This window comes from Zootoca vivipara, chromosome 8, assembly GCF_965207765.1.
Source record: "Zootoca vivipara chromosome 8, rZooViv2.hap1.1, whole genome shotgun sequence".
Lineage (NCBI taxonomy): Eukaryota > Metazoa > Chordata > Lepidosauria > Squamata > Lacertidae > Zootoca > Zootoca vivipara.
In genome coordinates this window covers 12683714-12705729 of record NC_142591.1, presented here as the reverse complement: position 1 = coordinate 12705729, position 22016 = coordinate 12683714, and the positions used below count along the sequence as shown (strand labels likewise).

At 43.7% G+C, this 22016-nt stretch overlaps 1 protein-coding gene across 3 annotated transcripts in view; it reads right to left on the bottom strand.

Annotated features, from left to right (window-relative positions):
* FBXL7 (F-box and leucine rich repeat protein 7) overlaps positions 1-8252 on the bottom strand; it is a 197598-nt gene extending 189346 nt beyond the window's left edge. For 2 of the 3 annotated variants that reach the window (XM_060278035.2, XM_088675102.1), the window contains exon 1: positions 8023-8251. The gene's annotated coding sequence lies outside the window, so the exon portion shown is untranslated. Of the gene's footprint in view, positions 1-8022 lie in introns of all 3 variants that reach the window. The other variant, XM_088675098.1, reaches the window with a different exon arrangement.
* Between the last annotated feature and the right edge of the window lie 13764 nt (positions 8253-22016).

Genomic DNA, 22016 nt, shown 5'->3' with positions numbered 1-22016 from the left:
TCGGCCCTGTATACCTGAAGGAGCGTCTCCACCCACATCGCTCAGCCTGGACACTGAGGTCCAGTTCCGAGGGCCTTCTTGGTAGTGGCGCCGCCCTGTGGAACGCCCTCCCATCAGTTGTCAAGGAAATAAACAACTAAGTGACTCTTAGAAGACATCTGAAGGCAGCCCTGTTTAGGGACGTTTTAATGTTTGGTGTTTTATCATGTTTTTAATACTCTGCTTGGAGCTGCCCAGAGTGGCTGAGTAGTTGTGAGGTGTCATGGACTTTGAAGAAACTCGATCTCAGGGCGCAAGGGAGAAACGTGCTAAGAGGAAGGCACAATTGGCAAATCCACACCGTGATCAACTCCCGCCTGGAAACCAATGTCCCCACTGTGGAAGGACGTGTGGATCCAGAATTGGCCTCCAGTCACTTAAGGACCCATTGTTAAAACCGTGTTTATGGAAGACAATCTTACTTGGCTACGAGTGATCGCCAAAGAAGAAGAGTGGCTGAGGAGGCCTGGCCTGATGGGTGGGGTATGAATAATAAATGAAGAAGAAGAAGAAGAAGAAGAAGAAGAAGAAGAAGAAGAAGAAGAAGAAGAAGAAGAAGAAGAAGAAGAAGAAGAAGAAACTGCTTGCATACACCATGCTACCGTTTTCCAGTGGCCTACTTTCTTTTTGAACCCAACCAGAAGAAAGGCCAGAGTCTAGCACACTGATGGCGAACCTATGACACGCGTGTCAGATGTGACACGCAGAGCCCTCACTGCTGGCACATGCCCCATCGGTCCATTCGTGCTGTTGTTCCCCCCCCCCATTTGTTCTCCCATTCCTCCTCACGCTACAGCTTGTCTCCGCTGTTAAAACCCAGATCCTTTGTTGTTGTTATTGTTGCTGGTAGCCAGAGATTGGTTTTTAACCCTTTCTGTGCTGTTTTTTCTGGCGCTTTGGCAGACGATGATTGGGTGTAACAGCGTTCATTTTTTAACCCGTTCTGTGCTGGGTTTTTTGGTGCTTTGGCAGACTATATCGGTGCTGCGTGTTAGTTCCAGCGAAGGTATTATTCATCATTTATTTCTGTTCTCTTCCCCCCAAAAAAGTGCAGCAGCTTTGGGGCACCCCCCCAAAAAAAGCAAAGCAACTTTTGCACCCCCCAAAGCTCAACAACTCTGGGCACTTTGTGATAAATAAGGGTTTTTTAGTTTGATTAAATAATTAGTTTTTGGTTTATTAAATACAGTTATATATTACAATTATACATTTTTGTTATTTAAACTACAGTGGAACCTCGGTTTATGAACACCTCGGTTTATGAATTTTCAGTTTATGAACGGCGCGGAACCATCTGGAACGGATTAATATATTTTTTTCATAATAATTTTTATTAGTTTTATACAAACAAGACACACAAAACATATAATATAACACTTTCCCTTCAATTTCCCTCCACCCACCCGTCCACTTCTGCCACCAGTAGGACCTGTGGGCATTGAGAATCAAAGGGGGTCCATTGTAAGCTGGGTTTGACCTCCCCCCTCCCTCCTCCCCCCTATCCCCTCCCTGCCACTGAAAGGACAAGGATGGAGGAGCTCTGAGAGTTGGTTTCCCCCCCAGCTTTTTCAAAAAGAAAAACACATTTAAACAAACACGTACAACAGTAGGGAAAACATGAATTCCCAAGTTCTTATTGTCTTAACATTGTAATTGTGATTTCCTCGATACTCTTCCTCCTGGTTTTCCTAACTTCTCAAACTAATTGTGGCGGGTTTTCTATTCCAATTCAAAATCTTTTTCTTATAATATTAACTCAATCCTCCTCCTTTTCCATGCTGCCCTCCCACAGGCCCCCTTCTGCCACAAGAGGGACCTGCAGGGCACAGCACTTCCAAGGTTCCATTTTTTGTGTCTGGGTTTCCTTCCACCCCCTCCTCTCCCCTCCGAGCACCCCCTGCCACTGGGTGTCTCCAAGTAAAGAGAGAAGGGTAGGCAGCTCTCTGCCCAGACACCTATCCTCACAGAAATTAATATTAAACTATAAAATAAAATTCTTTCCTCAGCCATTCTTTTAAATCCCTCCAGAAAACTCAGTTCCCCCCCCTTAACATCAAAACTCTACACTAAATCTTAACCCTATACTTTATTACACTCTCCTTCCCCCCTCCCTATGTCTTTTCCCCCAATTGGTTCAGCATTTCCGTTAACAAGCCAAGATTTCGAAGACCGTCATTCAAAGCAAAAACAACAACAACAACAACCTTTTAACTAAAATTTTCACCCCACACCAGTTCTTTCCCAATTCCATCTCCAGGCCTTTATTCCCCCCTGCCCCTGTCCTTCCCATCCCTGAGTAACACCACTCCACATAATAACTCCTCCAGGATCTTCCATTCCATTAATCTTCATGTCCCTTTGCTTCTCATTTTCTTGCTTTTCTTGTTTTTCTTCCTTTTGAAATCCATGCTTTGCTTCATCCAAAATATATTTTTTGTAGTCCAATTCGCCTTCAGAGTTCTCCTCAGGTTGTTTCTCCTCACACACAGTCTCAGAATCAAAGATCTCAATATCCAAATTGTCCTCTAAATCCTGAACTTGGACTTCAGCCTCTACTGATGATAAATTAGGATGTTGCCGTTCCTTGTAAATGTCCTCCCATATTTGTAGGTAGTTCAGCACAGCCTCCTGGAAGGCTCGAGAATGCTTTGTTTTCATAGTTCTCTTAACCACAAACGAACAGGAGATAGGGAGCAAAGGGTGCTGGAAAATTCCTTCCTATTTAGACGATCGACTCCATCTTGGTTGATCTTTTCCTTTGTCTTTAACTCAGTCACAAATCCATTCTTAGTTCCAATTTAAATAGTTCTACCTCATTTTCAGTCAATTTTTACTTTTCGCAGCAATACAATAAGTCCACCCGGTCTTTTGACAGTTTGACAGCTTTTGACAGCTGTCAAAACACTCTTCCCCTTAACAATGCTGTACCTCAAGGGGTGCCGGACTCGGGAGCTGAGAAGGTTCCGAAAAGTCTTTCTTTCTCTCGGGTCTACCGTCCCTGAAACTTTTTCGTCATTCGGCTTGGATTTATTTATAGCGCCTCCCGATTTGCCATTAGGAGGAGATCGACTTCCGTTTCTTTAAAATCTCTCCTATTTTTCCAATTGATGATTTTAAAGTCCAAATAGAAATTCCACTTACTTTATGGAAATCTTTTATTTTGTTTGGAAGAATCCGCCGCTTGCCGGGTCAGGACTCGGAGCTTCACTTCTTGGAGGTAAGATGTAGCCCAAAATGGCTCCCGCGGTTCCACCCCGCCGGCTCTCGATCGCTCTACTGAGCTCTCGGGCAGAGGGGGATCCGCAAAACGGAGCAGCCACTGGGCGCGTGAGTCACCGGGACTCTCTACCCGGTGTTTTTACGGGGAGCCCGCTCGCTCTGCGGACTTCCCCCCCCTCCGCGAAGCCAGGGACTTCGGCACGCAAAGTCCCTGCGTCCTTCTCTCCGCCGCGACGGACCGGAAGTCCTGGAATGGATTAATTCATTTTCCATTACTTTCAATGGGAAAGTTCGCTTCAGTTTATGAACGCTTCAGTTTATGAACAGACTTCCGGAACCAATTACACCCATGCTTCAGTTTATGAACGCTTCAGTTTAAGTACTCCGCGGACCCGTCTGGAACGGATTAATCCACTTTCCATTACTTTCAATAGAAAAGTTTGCTTCAGTTTATGAACGCTTCAGTTTAAGTACTCCGCAAACAGATTAATCCACTTTCCATTACTTTCAATGGGAAAGTTCGCTTCAGTTTATGAACGCTTCAGTTTATGAACAGACTTCCGGAACCAATTGTGTTCATAAACCGAGGTACCACTGTATAAATATCGCAAAATTATGGTTTTTTTCTCAAAGTGACACACAACCTGAGTTATGCTCGGTTTTTGGCGAATTTTGACACACCAAGCTCAAAAGGTTGCCCATCACTGGTCTAGCAGATGACCACTCCATTTTAAATTGCCCCCTTCCCTGGCTTTACAGCAGTGCAACCCACATTTTAAGACACGGGTCATGCTACTGCCATGCCTAGCTAAGCCCCGAAATACCCGTTTAGCCTTTAATTCAATTAAATGCTGATTAGATTAACTTTGAACTTGCTTGCTGCTTTTTGATGAACTTCGATAAACACAGGGCTCTCCTTCCTTTCGCTCCTTGGGCTGCTCACCTGCCTACAGGCTTATTGGGCCTCATTTTGCATTCCAGGAAGCAGAATTTGAAGTACAGATTCATATGTGTAATAAGCCGAGGAAAGGTTATCAGTGAATTGAAGACCTTGCAGAAGTGAATGTGCATATAAATAACGATGATTTGGTAAGAAAAGTAAAAGAGGCGGTTTTAGTACGTACTGCATAACATATACAGAGCAAAGCTGATGTGTTTGAAGGAGTGCATAAAATCTGTCTCCTCTACCACCAACCACTCATTCTAATTTTTTTTTAAGTCCTTTTGTTCCATGCACATGTTTTGTTTAAATTAGCACCATCTGGAAGACATCTGCAATTAAAATCTCCCCTTTCTTGATTCATGTAAGAAGCCAGACATATTGTCTATGGTTCCTAACAAAACAGTTTGTTACCTCTTTAAGCGCAGAGTCCTGCCCAAGAGATATGTCCACACTACAGCAAGATTGAGAAATAAAAGTCCAATTGTAATTCTGGACTAAATCCACAGCTGCCTAATTTTAGCAATGAGAATAACAGAAGGCTGGAATTCAAATTGCAAGCCGAAGAATGAATAAGCTTTAAGGTGGCTAAACAGATGCAGTTTGAAAAATGAAAAGACTTTGGTGCCTTCCATCACACCAAGTAATGACAAATCGGGCAAATATGTCATATCTGTGTTTTGTATTCTTGGGGCAGAACAGGATATATGTTTCCATTTCCACCCGTTGTGGGAAATTCCAGCCTGAGGTCCCACGTTACTAGAACTTAGTGAGGAGACATCTCATGACACTTCTCGCCTTATAAATCAACTATCTACAATTTTTTCTAGCACCACTAGGAGGCAGGAACAAGCCTCTGATTTAGCGTTCCTAATAATTTTGCCTCCCCTCTTTTTTCAGGCTCGTCTGCACTGCACCCGAAAATCCACATTTTCTGTTTTGGATTTGGCCGGTGGGTCCACAGGTCCCGCTTTGTACATAAATAGCAAAAGTTTCAAAACCTGGAGTTAAGGCTTCAAGAGCCTTATGTGTTGCAATCTTTGGGTCGATCTAAACACCGGGGGACGGGACGGGACTACGCTATAAATAAATCAGAAATTAGATCATTTTAACAAAAGAAAAAAAATCTCCCTGCAAAACCGCATTTTAAAATTTCCTGCTCTCTGGCGCCATCTGGTGTTGCATGTTTATAGCGCATACAAATTGCTGTTTCTTTACTAATGTAGCTGAGTCCTTTATCTTTCACCCTTGGACCTTTGCCTCCTTCCACCCAGAAATAAACAGACTGGTTTCATGCATTGGGTTCCCAAGCCTCATGGGGCTTCCACACAGGTGCTTGTGATCCCTGTTGGCTTCTCTCATTCCTGTGGGAAAGTCTTTCATTTTAAAGAATATATTTCTGTAAATATATAAAAGGTTGTGCTATGGATAATGGTGGCAAAAGTTAAGGGGGAGGGAAACCCCTTGTTAAATTTAATTCTACCCACTGATTACCCACTAAAGCCTAACAGATTAGCCAACGTCAGCTGCCAGCATAATGATCTCTGTGACCTTGCTATGACTTCGGGAGGTTGGAGGAATCAGTTCAGATTTACGTCAAGTTGTAAAGTGGACAGGATTACGGCCTTCTATTAACATTGTGAAGAAATTAACTTTTAATTGAGGCAAGTTAGGAGTCTAGACTGACTGAGCAGAGCACCCTTGGAAATGGGCTTTTAATCGGCAATTTCCTCCAGTGCCAAATCAGTGCTGGTGTTTACGATGAAGGGGGACCCCCAGCTCACGACAGAGCGGAGCAGGCAGGCAAGGGGTTGGGAAAGTAAAAAGGTAACGCTTAAAAATAGCGGTTCACTTCCACAGATGGAAATCGTTCCAACTGAAAAGCCATTAAAAACTTTTGTAAGGCAAGCAGGGCTGTGCCAGCAACTTGTTATTGTTATGGGTGACAAAAAAACAAAACAAAAACCCAGCAACCTGCCACCCAAGATTCAAGAACAAAAAAGGAGTTGCTTCGCACAAAACAGCCTGGCGTCACAACATACAGGTGAAAACGTTTCTCATCGACCAGGCCTTTGGCCGATTAATATTCTACAGCCTTTTAAATGTGTCTGTAGGAAGGAGGGGGTTATTGTTTTTCTGTTTTGTTTTTAACTATTTACTTGCTTTTATTCTGTATTTAATTCTGTGAACCGCTCTGAGATCTTATGACAAAGGGTGGTATAGAAATCAAACAAATAAATAAAATGTTATGTACTGAGCTGAATCATAGAACAATAGGATCCAGAATCAGCAGTCTGATTGGTCCGCAGGAGCCACCCAATCCAACTCCAGGTGGAAGTGAATCCGCAACCTGATTGGCCTGCAGGAGCAGCCAATCAGGCTGCTGGCAGAAGTCAATCCACAAACTGATTGGCCCACAGGTGTAGCCCTGAAGTAGCCAATCACGCAAAACCCATTGTGTAAATAATGTATTTAAGCAGATGGTTTTGAGGAAAGGGCATTCTTCTTCTCTTCTTCTCCTTGATGACTACGAGCTGAATAAAGAGCATGAAATTCACTCTCGACTCCGAGTATATTTCATAAAATAAACAAATTGGGAAGATTTGAGATGCCCTCAGTCCTTCCTAAAGCTTCCATAGACTTCTTATTTCCCATTTCTTGCCTCAGGAGTCAGACCCGATGAAGACCCTTCATGGGACAGAGTGAGGGAGAAATTTCTGGAACAACAGTGGGATATTAGCTCCACCCAAGGTGTAACAGCAACAACCAGGGGGAAGATAGACATAATACTTTACAAGGACAGGAGAAAAGCCACAGACAGAGTAATTGCCACACACAGGAAGGACAAGGTTACAGTTTGAGTGCCTCACTTGTAGTTTTATAAATCATTTAATGTGTCAACACAAATAGAAGTTATTAATACAGTGGTACCTCGGTTTAAGTACACAATTGGTTCCAGAAGTCTGTACTTAACCTGAAGCGTACTTAACCTGAAGTGAACTTTCCCAGTGAAAGTAATGGAAAGTGGATTAATCCGTTCCAGACGGTCCACAGATTACTTAAACTGAAGTGTACTTAACCTGAAGCGAACTTTCCCATTGAAAGTAATGGAAAGTGGATTAATCCGTTCCAGACGGGTCCGCGGAGTACTTAAACCGAAGCATACTTAAACTGAGGTATGACTGCATTGCAGTTGTTTTATAATGGCATTATTATTATAACCAGAATGTAATTGAAATAAATAAGATTTTGGAATGCAGAAACAAAGAAAATCATCAACCATCAATTCTAGCACACGGGAGGGGGACACTTGATCTAAGTTATATAATTCAGTATTTGAACAATTGGTATTATTTGTATTGTAAATTGGTATTGCTATAATGAGGCCATTTTTGGATTGTAATTGGAAACTAATAAAAATTATTATCAAAAAGAAAAAGGAAAAAATGAAGATCCTTTACATGCCAATATAGTGGTAACTCGAGTTATAAGCGCCTCAGGTTACAAACTCCGCTAACCTGGAAGAGTTACCTCGAGTTGAGAACTTTGCCCCAGGATGAGAACGAAAATCGTGCACCAGCGGCGCAGCGGCAGCAAGAGGCCCCATTAGCGAAAGCACGCCTCTAGTTAAGAACAGTTCCAGGTTAAGAACGGACCTCCGGAATGAAATAAGTTCGTAACTAGAGGTACCACTGTACTTGTCTGCATCATCAGTTCCAAGAAGCCCTCCTACATTTACATTTCTCCCCAAGCTCCATGTTATGTTAAAGTCATAAACAATTCCATCCCTATCCCTTAGGCTCTGGCCAATGGTCATCTCTTACCTGGTGGTGGACGTTATGACTAGCAGTTTCCTCCATGGCTGCGGTTACAGATTATGGCGGCAGACCTCTGTGAATTCAGCCCTAACTCAGCAAGTCCTGTTTTCAAAGTGAGCCTAAAGGGCTCTGCTGCCTCCTTTCTGTATTTGCTGCTCGTCCTCATGGAGACCAGAACTCTCACATTGTGATGTAAGAGGCAGGGCATGCAATGCTAGACAGAAAAGGCACAGCAAAGAGGGTGTCCTGTTGGACATTGTGGGACTTCTGCATAATCCAACTGTACTTTTATATTCTTTCTGTCTAGATCACTGGTAATTCTAATAATAGGGACATGAGTTCACAACCTTTGCATTAGGGGCACATGGCATGCTCTTTTACCTCCAAGTTAATCTCTGACTCCAGCCTAACCCATCTTTCAGAGATTGTTGCAAAGAATTTTGGGGAAAGAATATTCTGCTACCTGCCTAAGCTTTCAGATCTACAATGAACAACAACAACAATTTATTATTTATACCCCGCCCATCTGGCTGGGTTTCCCCAGCCACTCTGGGCGGCTTCCAACAGAAAAATGAAATAAAATAATCAATTAAACATTAAAAGCCTCCCTAAACAGGGCAAATATTATAAGTCCCCAATGTTTATGGCGCTGGAGCTTTTTGATGTATATTTTGAACCGCACTAATTTAGTGCCAGTTGTTGCTGTTACAGTAAGCCGTTGTTAACGTCAGTTTGTCTTACACAACTCGGAGCAAAAAGTTAAGAGCAACAATATTTTGTTTCTGAGCTCCCTTAGTAAGCAAGTTGGCTTCTTCCTCGGACAGATGTTATCATCCCTGGTGTGACTTAAATGGTAAATCTATCCATAAAATCAATTTGGCATATTTTGCCAAGTGGATCGCTCCCTGCCCGCACCCAACTGTCTGGGTTTTACTGAAAAAGAAAGAGGGAGAGAGACTACTTTTATGGCAATAGCTGAATGGTGAGTGGCTCCTAGACTCAACAACTAACAGGATTTCTATAAATGGAAAAGTTACATTCACTAACATGGCAGGAACATCCAGGAAAAACAAAAGGGCAAAAGGAAAGCATGTGAAGCAAACAAAAGAGGGAGAGCTCAGAGAGCCGGAATTACGGTGCCAAAGCAGACAAAAGTGCAGCAAATGCTAAAAAAAGAAAAAGCAGTTGACCAAGGTAGAAAATATATGAATATACCCAAGCTATGAGGTATTGATCAGACATAAATACTGCCTCGAACTATCTGCAGGGAGTTGGTGATTTGCTATGGAACTCTTAGAAACAATGTTAATGGCACCTATCAAACAAAGATTTTCCATAGCATAGTGGTTAAGAGTTGATAATAATAATATTTTATTATTTATACCCCGGCCATCTGACTGGGTTTCCCCAGCCACTCTGGGAGGCTTCCAACCGAATATTAAAAACAGTACAGCATCAAACATTAAAACTTCCCTAAACAGGGCTGGGAAGTCTTGGTTTCAAATCTCAGCTTAGCTGTGATGAACAGACTTGCTGCCTTAGGCAAGTAAGTCACACTACCTCAGAGCCTGTGCACATCAGTGCCGGCACACACGAGTCACATCAATGTTTCCCTCTTGCATTTAGTGGGGCATGCTTCATGGGACTCTGTGCTGTTCTCCCATTCCTACAATAAATACTTTCTTGAATCGTGCCAGGTAAAACCACAGGGAATTGGCACAGATACCAAGAACTGGCACAATGTGCTTCAGCTAGCTTACCATAGTCTATCACCCGTCGAAGCTTCCAAAGGGTTTCCACAGGCACGGCTCCCCAAAGTAATAATCCCGGCTACATTGCTGGGGTTTTTTATTAGCATTACTAATATAATTTTGGCTGCTTTGAGCATAGGGAAAGTGCTATTTCAGGATTATGAACATAAGAAGAGCTGGATCAGGCCAATTGCCCATTTAGTCCAGCATCCCGTTCTCGCAGTGGCCGACCGGATGCCTGTGGGAAACCCACAAGCAAGAGCTGAGGACAAGAGCCCTCTCCCTCCTGCAGCTTCCTAGTAAAAAGGCAAAGGTAAAGGACCCCTGGACGGTTAAGTCCAGTCAAAGGTGACTATGGCGTTGCGGCGCTCATCTCACTTTTCAGGCCGAGGGAGCCAGCATTTGCCCCCAGACAGTATTCCGGGTCATGTGCCAGCATGACTCAACCGCTTCTGGCGCAGCAGGACATTGTGACAGAAACCAGATTGCACGGAAACGCCGTTTACCTTTCCGCCACAGCTGTACCTATTTATCTACTTGCACTAGCGTGCTTTCGAACAGCTAGGTTGGCAGGAGCTGGGACAGAGCAATAGGAGCTCACTGTCATGGGGATTTGAACCACTGACCTTCTGATCGGCCAGCCCAAGAGGACCAGTGGTTTAGACCACAGCGCCACCCGTGTCAGCTTCCTAGTAACTGGTATTCAGAAGCATTACCGACTCCGGCTATGAAGTGAGAGCATAGTCATGATGGCTAGAAGCCCCTGACAGCCGTATCCTCCATGAATTTGTCTAATCCATCTATGTTGGTGGTCATCACTACCTCCCATAGAAGCAAGTTCCAAAGTTCAGCTATGCAGCGTGTGAAGAAGTACTTTCTTTGATATGTCCTGAATCTTTCAACATTCAGCTTCAAAAGACGTCCACAGGTATTAGCGCTTGAGAGAGGTAGGAGAACGTTTATCAATCTGATTTATCCACACTGTGACATTTTTAAAACATAAACTTCCATCATGCTGCCTCCTAGGGCTCATCCAGTCTGACCTTTCCTCTGCTCTTTCCAGGAATGGTTCACACACTTTAAAGCTCTGTATCCAAGCACCCCTTTTTTTTTTGCTCCTGAGTTTTCCACACGAAACCCGCTCTTTAAAGCTCAATCAGAGCCAATGGCGACCCGCTTAAAATCCAAACTGACATTTGCTCCAGTTGAGTGCTAAAGAGTGGGTTTTTGAGGCAAAATATATAAATAAATGCTTGGACACGGAGCTTTTAAGCACAGACCTGTGCCTGGAAAAAGTGTGGCAAAAAATATAAGTGTGGATAAGCCCTTTAAATTCTTTAAGTTGAAAATCCCCAAATGCTTTACGCTTTTCCCACAGAGGAGTTGTGCATTTGAACATTTTGGTTGCCATTTTCCAAACCTTTTCCAACAACACAATGTCCTAGATTAGCTTAAAAATAACCTACTCCCACTCCAATCCGATTACAACCAATGTGGGAAGCCTATAACTATGTGCAACAGAGTTGCAGCATTTGCTGGCACTGAGGGCGCACTCTGGGTGGGAGCAAGGTACAGAGGGTAAACAGAACTTTTAATTTTTTTATTTAAAAAATTACTTATTTGTTTTTTCAGATTAAAATGTTACAATCAGATATCCAACATGCAACATAAAAACAAGATTCCAAAGAATCTCCTGGACTTCCCTCCTCCCCTTTGTAGGTCTTATTATTAATCATTTCCTCCTGCATCTTTTATGATAATCCAAATCTTTTACATCTCCATTGTGTCCCAAAGTAATCATTAAACTACAGTAGAACCTCGGTTGTCGAACGTAATCTGTTCTGGAAGACCACTTGACTTCCAAAACGTTCGACAACTGAGGTGCAATTGCCGGTTGGCAAAATCCATTGGAAAAATGGAAAAATGCATCCCGGAAGCCATTCAACTACTGTAAAGGTAAAGGTACCCCTGACCATTAGGTCCAGTTGTGGCCGACTCTGGGGTTGCGCGCTCATCTCGCATTATTGGTCGAGGGAGCCGGCGTATAGCTTCCAGGTCATGTGGCCAGCATGACAAAGCCGCTTCTGGCAAACCAGAGCAGCACATGGAAACGCCGTTTACCTTCCCGCTGTAGCGGTTCCTATTTATCTACTTGCATTTTGATGTGCTTTCGAACTGCTAGGTTGGCAGGAGCTGGGACCAAGCAACGGGAGCTCACCCCGTCACAGGGATTCGAACCGCCGACCTTCTGATCAGCAAGCCCTAGGCTCAGTGGTTTAACCACAGCGCCACCTGGGTCCCTACTATTCAACTACTGAGGAGCGTTCAAAAACGGAAGCTTTCACTTCCGGGTTGTCAGCGTTCGACTTCCGAAGCGTTCGACTTCCGAAGCGTTCGACAACCAAGGTTCCACTGTACAGGTGTTATTCCAATTTTACTAATGATTTTTGCTGTTTACAATGGTTTTTAAGACGAATAATAAATTTTCCCCATTCCTTATTAAAATTTTGGTCTTCCTGATTTCTGATTCTTCCGGTCATTTTAGCCATTTCGGCACAATCCATCAACTTAATCTGCCATTCTTCTCTGGTATCTTATCTTCTTTCCAAGAGGGTAAACAGAACTGCCTCACCACCCCAGTGCTCACCACATGGAACCTGGCCAGGTGACACATCCCTTGGTGGTGAATCCCACCCCCCCACCCCCTGTTGGCAAGGCAGCCTTTCAGTGAGGGGGCTGGGGACAAGGCGGCAAAGCCAAGCTGGGCTCTGCAGCCCAATGATCCTCAGCGGGGTTCCCTGCATTCACAGCACCCTCAAAATTGTGTGCCCAGGGCTATGGTCCGCCTGCTACACCCATGTGTCTAATTTCATGTAACCCCCCAAAATGGAGTGTCAAAAAGAGCGATGCGGTAGCAATCCCACAATGCGACCGACTCCAATACCACGGGTTGCAGACCCCAATTGTCCCTTCATAGAAAAAGGGTTTCCCCTCTCTTCTCTAGGGGATTCATCCCTTCAAAGGCAGTAATGTGAGATGTTAAGGAAACAAAATAATGTGTGAACAAGGTGCAGAAGTATGTATTTATTTGAGGGGAGGGCGGCACTTAGGAGGAAACGCAAGAGCGTGGCCAGAATTTCTTGGCAATGAACCTGAGGAGACTTAATTATAACTTGCTTTTGCTGGAGGAAATTGCTAAAAAATTAAGATCGATGTGCACTTTGAAAGCTCGAGGACTACGCGGAATAGGCTCCTGGCAAGTCTAAAAATAGGCTTCAGAGGAGTAAAAAGGAAAACAATTTTCCACCTAAGTGAGGCAAGTTTGCTGAGCGTCCAGGAAATATTGGACAATGAAAAAGGGACAAAGTTAAATAGTTTTAACTCTAGATACATCTTAAAATAACAAGGATAAGCATTGGCTTACTGCAGAGCACATTAGGTCATGGTCAGGTGACCAAAGGGCTTAGATGACCTAGTGGTAGCCAATGGAGTTTCCTCCAGATGCTGGACTACAAATCTCATCATCCATTCACCATGCTGACTGAGGCTGATGTGAGTTGTAGTCCCTTATACCAGAGATAGTCAATGAAAAGCTTCTTTTGCTTTTTAAAGAAACAACAGTGTTTTATCACTCACAACCTGTTGTTTGAGCAAAATACTAATAACTAACATCTCACACCGCTAGCAGTTGAAAGCTACCTAGATAATGAACATGAATTGGGTTATTAACAACTCAAAATGCTTTCTAACTGGTGGTGATAGCATTTCACTATGGTTAGTAGGAGAACTAACATCGCCATAGATGTGATCAATTTTTTGTACAAATGCTAAGTAAGAGATGGATCTTATTAACGCTTTCTGTAGATAAGAGATAATATACTGGCTCGGATTCATAGAGAAAGAGATTGGCTCAAAGATAGATATGGGAACAAAGGCATTTCTCATGGTTAGTCTTCAATCGAGTTCTTTAATGGAAACTTACTTAGTGGAATGATATGTGTTTGCTATGAGACATGCCTCATGCACAACGCAAGACAAATCAGGTAACTCCACTACAAGAAGCTGCCGCCACTCCTGACTCCGTGGTGTTTTGCTGTAACCTTTTTTGGGGGGTGTTCAGGGCAAAAAGTGGGAAGGGGTGGGACGTGGCTCCACAGCATTCTGCTGCCTGAAGTGAAGGACAAAATGGCGCCTCCTTCATTCCATGTATACAAGTCAACAAGGCTGGCCGAATCTTACTTCAACACTAGTGATTGGACAGCATCCTCCATTGCCCTTGAGGGCAAGTAGACTAACTTAGGGAGCGTACAACAGGGTGTGTGGCCAACACTTCTCTGTCCACTTCCTGCCACTCAGAATCTTTCACCTGAGGTGGCTGCCTCACTCTGCCTAACAGTAGGGCCCCAACATCCTTGAGGATACTTGCTCCACTTCAGGACCTCCCAAGTTGAGCGAGAAGTTCTCAAGGGATGTTCTAAGCACATTCAGCTTAGTGCGTTTAGAATCTTTGTGCAGTATGTGAAGAGAACCTGAGAACAGATCAGGAAGTTGTCAATTTCCCTAAATAGTATTCTGGAGAAATGCATACATACGCAGACTTCACATTTGGATTCTGCTGCTTTCAAAAGGTCCCCAGAGAGCTGGCGAGAATCCCATGAAGCTGAACTTGTCAAAATAAGGATTTAGGCAGCAGCAAGACAACCTTCCCAAAGTCTTATGTGACAATATTTGCCCCCCTCCCTCCCTTCCCCACAGATACTGCGGGTAGGCTCCAGAATAATCCATGCAATGGCTTTCAGACAGATCTGCAACAGCTTCCACTGAGCAAAAAAAGAAGAAGGAGAAAAAAGAACTTTAGTTTGGAACTTTCCCAAAAGAAACAGCACAGCCTACTAAAATTTTATTTCCAATATTCCCTGATGGAATTTACCGAGCCTGCACAAGCTTTTGGCAAAATGACACTGCAGTGAAGTTTTTTTGTTTTGTTTTTTTACTTTAAAGCAATCAGCATCCTGGAGTGAGCTCTTTCAAAAACATAATGGGAGCAGGTAATAAATTTCGAATGTTTTTTGCATGCTTCTTCAAACGGCAACCACGCTTAAAAGGACAGGACTTCTTTAAAACGCAACGCCAGTGCCGAAATGCACAGGATCTGGGGTGGCGATGAGTATTTATTTCTCTATTTCATTGATATCCCACCTTTTCCCCCCAAGGTGGCGTAGATGGTTCTTCCCCACAACAACCCTGTGAGGTAGGTTAGGCCAGTGTTTCTCAACCGCTGTTCCGCGGCACACTAGTGTGCCGCGAGACGCTGGCTGCTGTGCCGCGACGTGCGGCGACGAGAAGGGCGATTTGCATTGTCACGTGCCCGGCGGCCGCCAATAAGCAACACTGACCCGCCGGGAAGGAAGCCGGCCGGGTCACGACGCGGAGCGAGCACAGCTCTCAACAGCCACCACCACGGGAGGGTGGTTTTAGACAAACTTAAAGAAGCTGGCTGGATGAGCTCAACCTGAAACTTGCTGAGCAAAGGATTGTGCTGGCAGAGAAATCAGCGGCTTGTGAAGCCTTATTACAGGAGATTGCAACCAACACAGCAATTGGCAAGTGTTTCTTACAGTCATAATTATATAGTCAATATAGGGTGGTACAGAGTTAAATTTTTTAACTTTATTAATGGTGGTGTGCCTCGTGATTTTTTTCATGGAACAAGTGTGCCTTGGCCCAAAAAAGGTTGAGAAACACTGGGTTAGGCTGACAAGCAGTGACTAGCCCAAGGTCGCCCAGTGAGCTTTATGGCCAAGTAGGGATTTGAACCCTGGTCTCTCGGATCCTACTCTTAACCTTTTAACCACTGTGCCACAGAAAGAAGTATGTGGATGTAAAGGGGTGGGAAAAAAATTTCAGCCCGATGGCTCTTTCCACACCCCCCCATGGCCAAAAGCAAAAGTGAATACAGCAACAGTTGTGACTCTTGCTAGTCAGACTTCCCCTTGTGAGCTTTGCTTTTTAAAAGTCCCTGAGGCTGCGACACCGTTCCCTTTCCCCCACTATACCCATTGTGGGTATGGTGGGAAATTTTAAATGATGGCTCATTTGCTTTGATTTTGCCTTAGGTCTCACAATGCAGAGTGAATCAGGTGTGACATGGTTGGATAATTCAGCATGCTCTTCCTAAAGTCTTGCCAGTTCCTCGTCCATCTCTCAGTCTCAAAATATCCTACCTACATTTTATAAGCCCATCCAACTCATTGACAGCTACAACCGTATAACAAACAAACAAACCCAGTATTCAGTGACATCTTGTGGCAAAACCACGCAATAAAACACACTCGCCTCTCTTAGAGCAGCGGAACAGTGGGTTTTTAGCTCATCTTTAAAGCTTAAGGTAAAAGTTATACACAAACACATGATAAAACTCTGTGAAAAAATGTAGTATAAACACTGACAACTGGGAAACACTGGTATGTGAGTGCTCCAGTTGGAGAACAGCCTTTACCAAAGGTGTCAGGGGCTTTAAAGACACTCAAACTCAGGACGAAAGGGAGAAACGTGCTAAGAGGAAGGTACATTTGACAAACCCTCACCGTGATCAACTCCCGCCTGGAAGGATGTGTGGATCCAGAATTGGCCTCCACAGTCACTTATGGATTCACTGTTAAAACCGTGTTTATGGAAGACAATCTTACGTGGCTACGAGTGATCACCAAAGAAGAAATTGTCCCAGAATACTGTCATTTGGTTCCATGTATCTGATATGATGTTCCATGTGCAAGGATACAGCACCACTGTGGAAAAACCTATTGAGGTGTGGTATGCTGATTCATGAAGCAGATAGATAAAATTACACAAAGGTTTCAGCAAAGAGGTATTTCAGTGTTACGTGTTTCCAAATACAGTACACTGTATGGAAGCAAGCACATTCCAATGAGACTTAAACTCGAACTACAGGTGGCAGACCAATTTATGTCTTGGGCACACATTATTGGGCCTGATTCAATCGTGAATGAAGGGGGAGGCAGCGCAAATTTAATGACCACAGAGGGGAATAAACCAAGTGTCAGATCAAAGTAAAAACAATGCTTAACATTTACAATAAATAGTGCTTTAAAGTGATAAAAGCACTTTGCACATACAGTCATGCCTTGGTTGATGAACGCCTTGTGACTCAAAACGTTTTGGCTCCTGAACGCCGCAAACCCGGAAGTGAGTGTTCCGGTTTGCAAACATTCTTTGGAACCCAAACATCCAACACGGCTTCCACGGCTTCCTGCAGCCAATCAGAAGCTGTGCCTTGGGTTCCGAACGTTTCGGAAGTCAAACGGACTTCCGGAATGGATTCCGTTCTACTTCCAAGGTACCACTGTATTTTCTCACTAATCCTTGCATACAACACCTAAAGCAGGTATTATAATCCCCATATGGAAGCTTAGACTGATAGTCATTTGCCTAAGGCTTACAGTGCAATTCTATGCATAGCTACCCAGAAGTAACACCATTATTATTATTATTATTATTATTATTATTATTATTATTATTATTATTATTAACCCCACACATCTGGCTAGGTTTCCCCAGTCACTCTGGGCGGCTTACAGCACATTAAAAATTGTAAAACATTAGACATTAAAAATCTCCTGATACAGGGTTGCCTTTAGATGCATAGCTGCCAAGTTTTCCCTTTTCTCGCGAGGAAGCCTATTCAGCATAAGGGAAAATCCCTGTAAAAAAGGGATAACTTGGCAGCTATGTTTAGATGTCTTCTAAAAGTCAGAGAGTTGTTTATTTCCTTGACATCTGAAGGGAGGGCGTTCCGCAGGGTGAACGCCACCACCAAGAAGGCCCTCTGCCTTGAGTTCAATGTGGTTTACTCTAAGCTAGCTGTGAATAGCATTGCAGATGCTGTGAGATTGAGTTTTAGGTAGCTACCTCACCACGACTCTTACACATGAAGTGATGGAGAAGCACTTGCCGTACTGTATTCCTCTCCACCACAAGCCTGCAGACATAGAAACCCAACGCTGGCCAGGAATATTCTTTCTAGTGAGAAATGGAATAAAATCTTAGATGCAAATTAGAAGGGTGGACTCAGAAAGTTCTTACTAGGTCACCTTGTGGTGATATTTATGAAGGAAGACACCAGGCAATTCAATGAGTTTGGATTATGAATGGATACTGCAGTATTAAACTCCCTCCAGGGAAAAGCTTATTTTAAAACACATAATAAGACAATCATGTTTGCTCAGTCTTGCTTTCCCCATGATATTATGTGAAAGTAATTTAGAAAGAATCACAGCGGTTGTCTAGACATATACCGGTGGGTTCTCTCAAGCTGGAATTTAATTAAATTGAATTTCTTGGAAGAGGAAATCTCTGTTTGACTTTGAGTTCTTATTAAAGATGTGGCTTGGAGGAGAGCATGGGCTTTGTGTGAGGATCTCCATTTTTGAAATCTGATAGTCAAAAATAGAGGACAAAGACCATCTGGAGAATACAACTCTTGTGTTACCATTTCCAGTGTTTATACTTTAATTGGAAAAAGGGGGCTGAAACCGTATTGTTTCCTGTGTTTGATAGCAGAGGACAATGAAATTTAGGGTGTGCATCTGGAGTTTCCATATTGATGGTCTGAATCCCAACAACTTTCCATTTCAATAGTACATTCATAGAATCACAGAATCATACAACTGTAAAATTGGAAGGGACCCCAAGGGTCACCTAGTCCAACCCCAGGCAATGCAGGAATCTCCACTAAAGCATCCATGACAGATGGCCATCCATCCTCTGCTTAAAAACCTCCAAGGAAAAAGAGTCCACAACCTCCCAGGGGAGACCTTTCCACTGTCGAACTGCTCTTACTGTCAGAAAGCCCTTCCTGATGTTTAGTCGGAATCTCCTTTCTTGTAACCTGAAGTCATTGGTTCAAGTCCTACCCTCCAGAGCAGCAGAAAACAAGCTTGCTCCATCTTCCATGTGACAGCCCTTGAAATATTTGAAGATGGCTACCATATCTCCTCTATGTTTCCTCTTTTCCAGGCTAAACATACCCAGCTCCTTCAACCTTTCCTCCTAAGGCCTTGTTTCCATTCAGCTGTTTTATACCTGAATCACTGGGTTTTTGACATCCAAGATAAACATAAATAGACTTCCTAAATAAAGCCAAGAGTAATTTTAGGAATGTAGAGGTGGTTTGATATAATCTTTGCCACTCTGTCAACAGATGCGCTTTCCCCCCTTGCACTCTCAAGAAAGTCAGCTGAGGAGGGCACATATTGACTAGTGCGCACATTTGATTCAAAACCTCCGTCACCCTCAATCTTAGTGTCCCAAGTTGAAAAGTGGACTTCTTGTTAACCTCAGTACTACTGCAATGGCAGGGAAGAAAGAGAAGGGGGAGACTGCTCTTCATCCCATGTGCCACTGCTATTCCCAACATCACCAGATCAATAAGTAAAGGTAAGAGAGATTACTCGGGGGCGAGTGGATGAGTGGTGGTAAACCAAAGGAAGCCATCAGTTCCTCTGTGGCTTGTATTATAATCCAAGTTAACAACAACAATAACCAAAGGGCTTGAAAAAGTTGCCTCTTATTAGGGGTGGGCTTGTACCAGCCCCCAAACGTAAGGCTCAGAGAGGTTTGCTGGTCTCATCTCTTGACAAAAGTTAACCAGTTTAAATACTGTAACTCGAGGGGTAGCCACAAGAGGGGGGCGATTGACTAACACAAGCTTCTTTGAAAATAATAAAAAAACAATACCCCCACAAAAAAGAAACAAACCAAGTATCATCACAAATATGGCCTTTAAAATGTCACAAAAGGGGCAAAACAGGGTGGGCTCAAGTCAGAACGGGATGCTTGCAGGCTTTTTCAATGGCATTTCAAATATACAGTGGTACCTTGGTTTAAGAACATCTTAGTTTATGAACAACTTGGATTAAGAACGCTGCAAACCCGGAAGTAGGAGTTTTGCTTTGTGAACTTTGCCTTGGAAGCAGAACATGTTCCGCTTCCGGTTGAGTGTAAATTGAGCCCCCCACTGCTTTGGGAAAGCACGCCTTGGTTTAAGAATGCTTTGGTTTAAGAATGAACTTCCGGAACGGATTAAGTTCGTAAACCAAGGTACCACCGTACGTGATTTCACTTAAATGTCTGGTGCCTTGGAACGTAACCCCAGCATAAATTGGAAGTTGCCTGTACTGAATTGTATATACTGGCCAGAAATCTGTTTGTGATTCCAACACCAAGTTCAAAACAGAGCTCTTGCAGCTGCACAAATACTAAAGCAAGTCACAGATTTATACAACATAGCTTCCTTTGCTTTGGAAGTCTACTCCCAGCCAATTGCCCTTCCCCATCTCTATGCTTGCTCTGAGAGGGAGACAACAGAAACTTATCTTTGCTTGCCTCTTATAGGCAGCTCAAACCACACCCATTTCCTATACCATGCCACCTTCCTACACATGAGTAGGTTTTTTCTCAAGCAGGTTGTAGCCACTAACCCTGGCCAGGCACATGCCTGGGGCAAAGGTGCTTGCAGACTCATGCTCTACTTCTCCTCCAGGTCTGGCTGATGCTAAGATTGACAACCATCTGTTGTCTCAATGACAGTGTTGCTGATCTTGCCACAGTTTATCCTTTAATTCAATTACCTCATTTTCTTCACCTTCTCCCCCAGCATCCTGAAACTGTGGTGCAATGGGGGTATCCTTGCACATATTAATATATAATATTAATGGTGAATTATTATTATTATTATTATTATTATTATTATTATTATTATTATTATTATCTCACTATGTTACCCACCCTTCACCATAAGCTTTCCCATCCAGGTTACAGCAATTTGAAAATACGTTAAAGCAAATTAAAACAAGTTACAGTCAAGAGAAGAGGGTGGGTCCTAAAAATTATATATCTTAGGCATCACAAGCTAGGGGATAGTGTCTCCAATACTGGATGTAAAATTTAGCCTTATCCTCCACCAATTTGTCTAATCCTCTTCTAAAGCCATCTAAGTTGGCGGCCCTCACTTGGGGAAGTTAATTCTATTGTTTAACTGCACACTATCTTCTGTCTGTCCTGAATCTTCCAACATTCAGCGTCAGTGTCACGAGAGAGGGAGAAAAATTGTCTCTAGCCACTTTCTCCATATCGTGCATAGAGAGAAGCAGCTGGAGTCCTGTGTGATCCAGATGCTTGGCAGGGGAAGGGGAACACAGAGAGCGGGACTGAATCAATGCTTATTGCGGAGTTTTCTCCTGCACAGCTGATGGGCAGAAATGCAAGCTTTTTCTTCCTCCACTTTTAATTTGGCCACATTAGGGGGGGGGGTTATTGGGTTGTTGTTTTTATTATGTCTCTTGTGGTTTTATATCTTGATTTTATTCTGTGAACCGCCCTGAGACCCCCGAGTAAATTCTAACGACAACAACAACAACAACAACAACAACAACAACAACATGCATTTACTTCTGGACTAGACTGGGAGTTGTGCACTTCGCATCTATCTGCTTTTACAGTTTCCCGTTGAGATTGAGGTGTGTGTTTGGCTGCCCTTTTCCAAACCTTTCCTAACTCTACAATATCCATTGAGACAAGGCTCTTAACAGCCCCACTGTGGGTAGAGTGGGCTGAGAGAACACTTCTCCCCTGCAAGTTGCAAGCCTTCCTCCCAAGGTCTGTGCCCTGCCCCAGATATTATGGGGATCTCCCTGCCACGAGCGACCAGCCCGACCTTGCGACACAGGTTTTATTGGGCTTTTTGCGCAAGCCGGGTGGCGGCTTAGGGTGCACCCGCTTCCTACAGAAGCAAGTTCTGCCGCTTGCAAAGAGGACCCTCCAGGCACAAGGAAACTTGCAACACGCTGAAATGTCAAACTCTTTTAAGGGACACCTTTGCGCTTGTTTGTTCCTTGTCCCAACTGAAGCGTGCATAGGACTGCAGCCTCGCTGCCATATCCCTGCAATGGAAGGGCGGGTGTCCTGCCCGCTCGGAAAGAAAATAAATATTTGCCAAAACACGCCGTTGCAAGCAGGCGCGGCGCCCCTGATGTAGCCATCTCTCTCCCTATGCAGGTATAAAATAAAATAAAAATAGATAATAATAAAATAAAATAATGCTGCTAACTAAGCACCTCAATCGCTTCTGCCAATGTAACGAGAAGAGCAGACCCCAAAGATACAGGGAGCGGCCATCTTGGGAAAGGGCAGAGGCCACCACCCCACTTCCCTTCCTCTCGCAAAGCATTG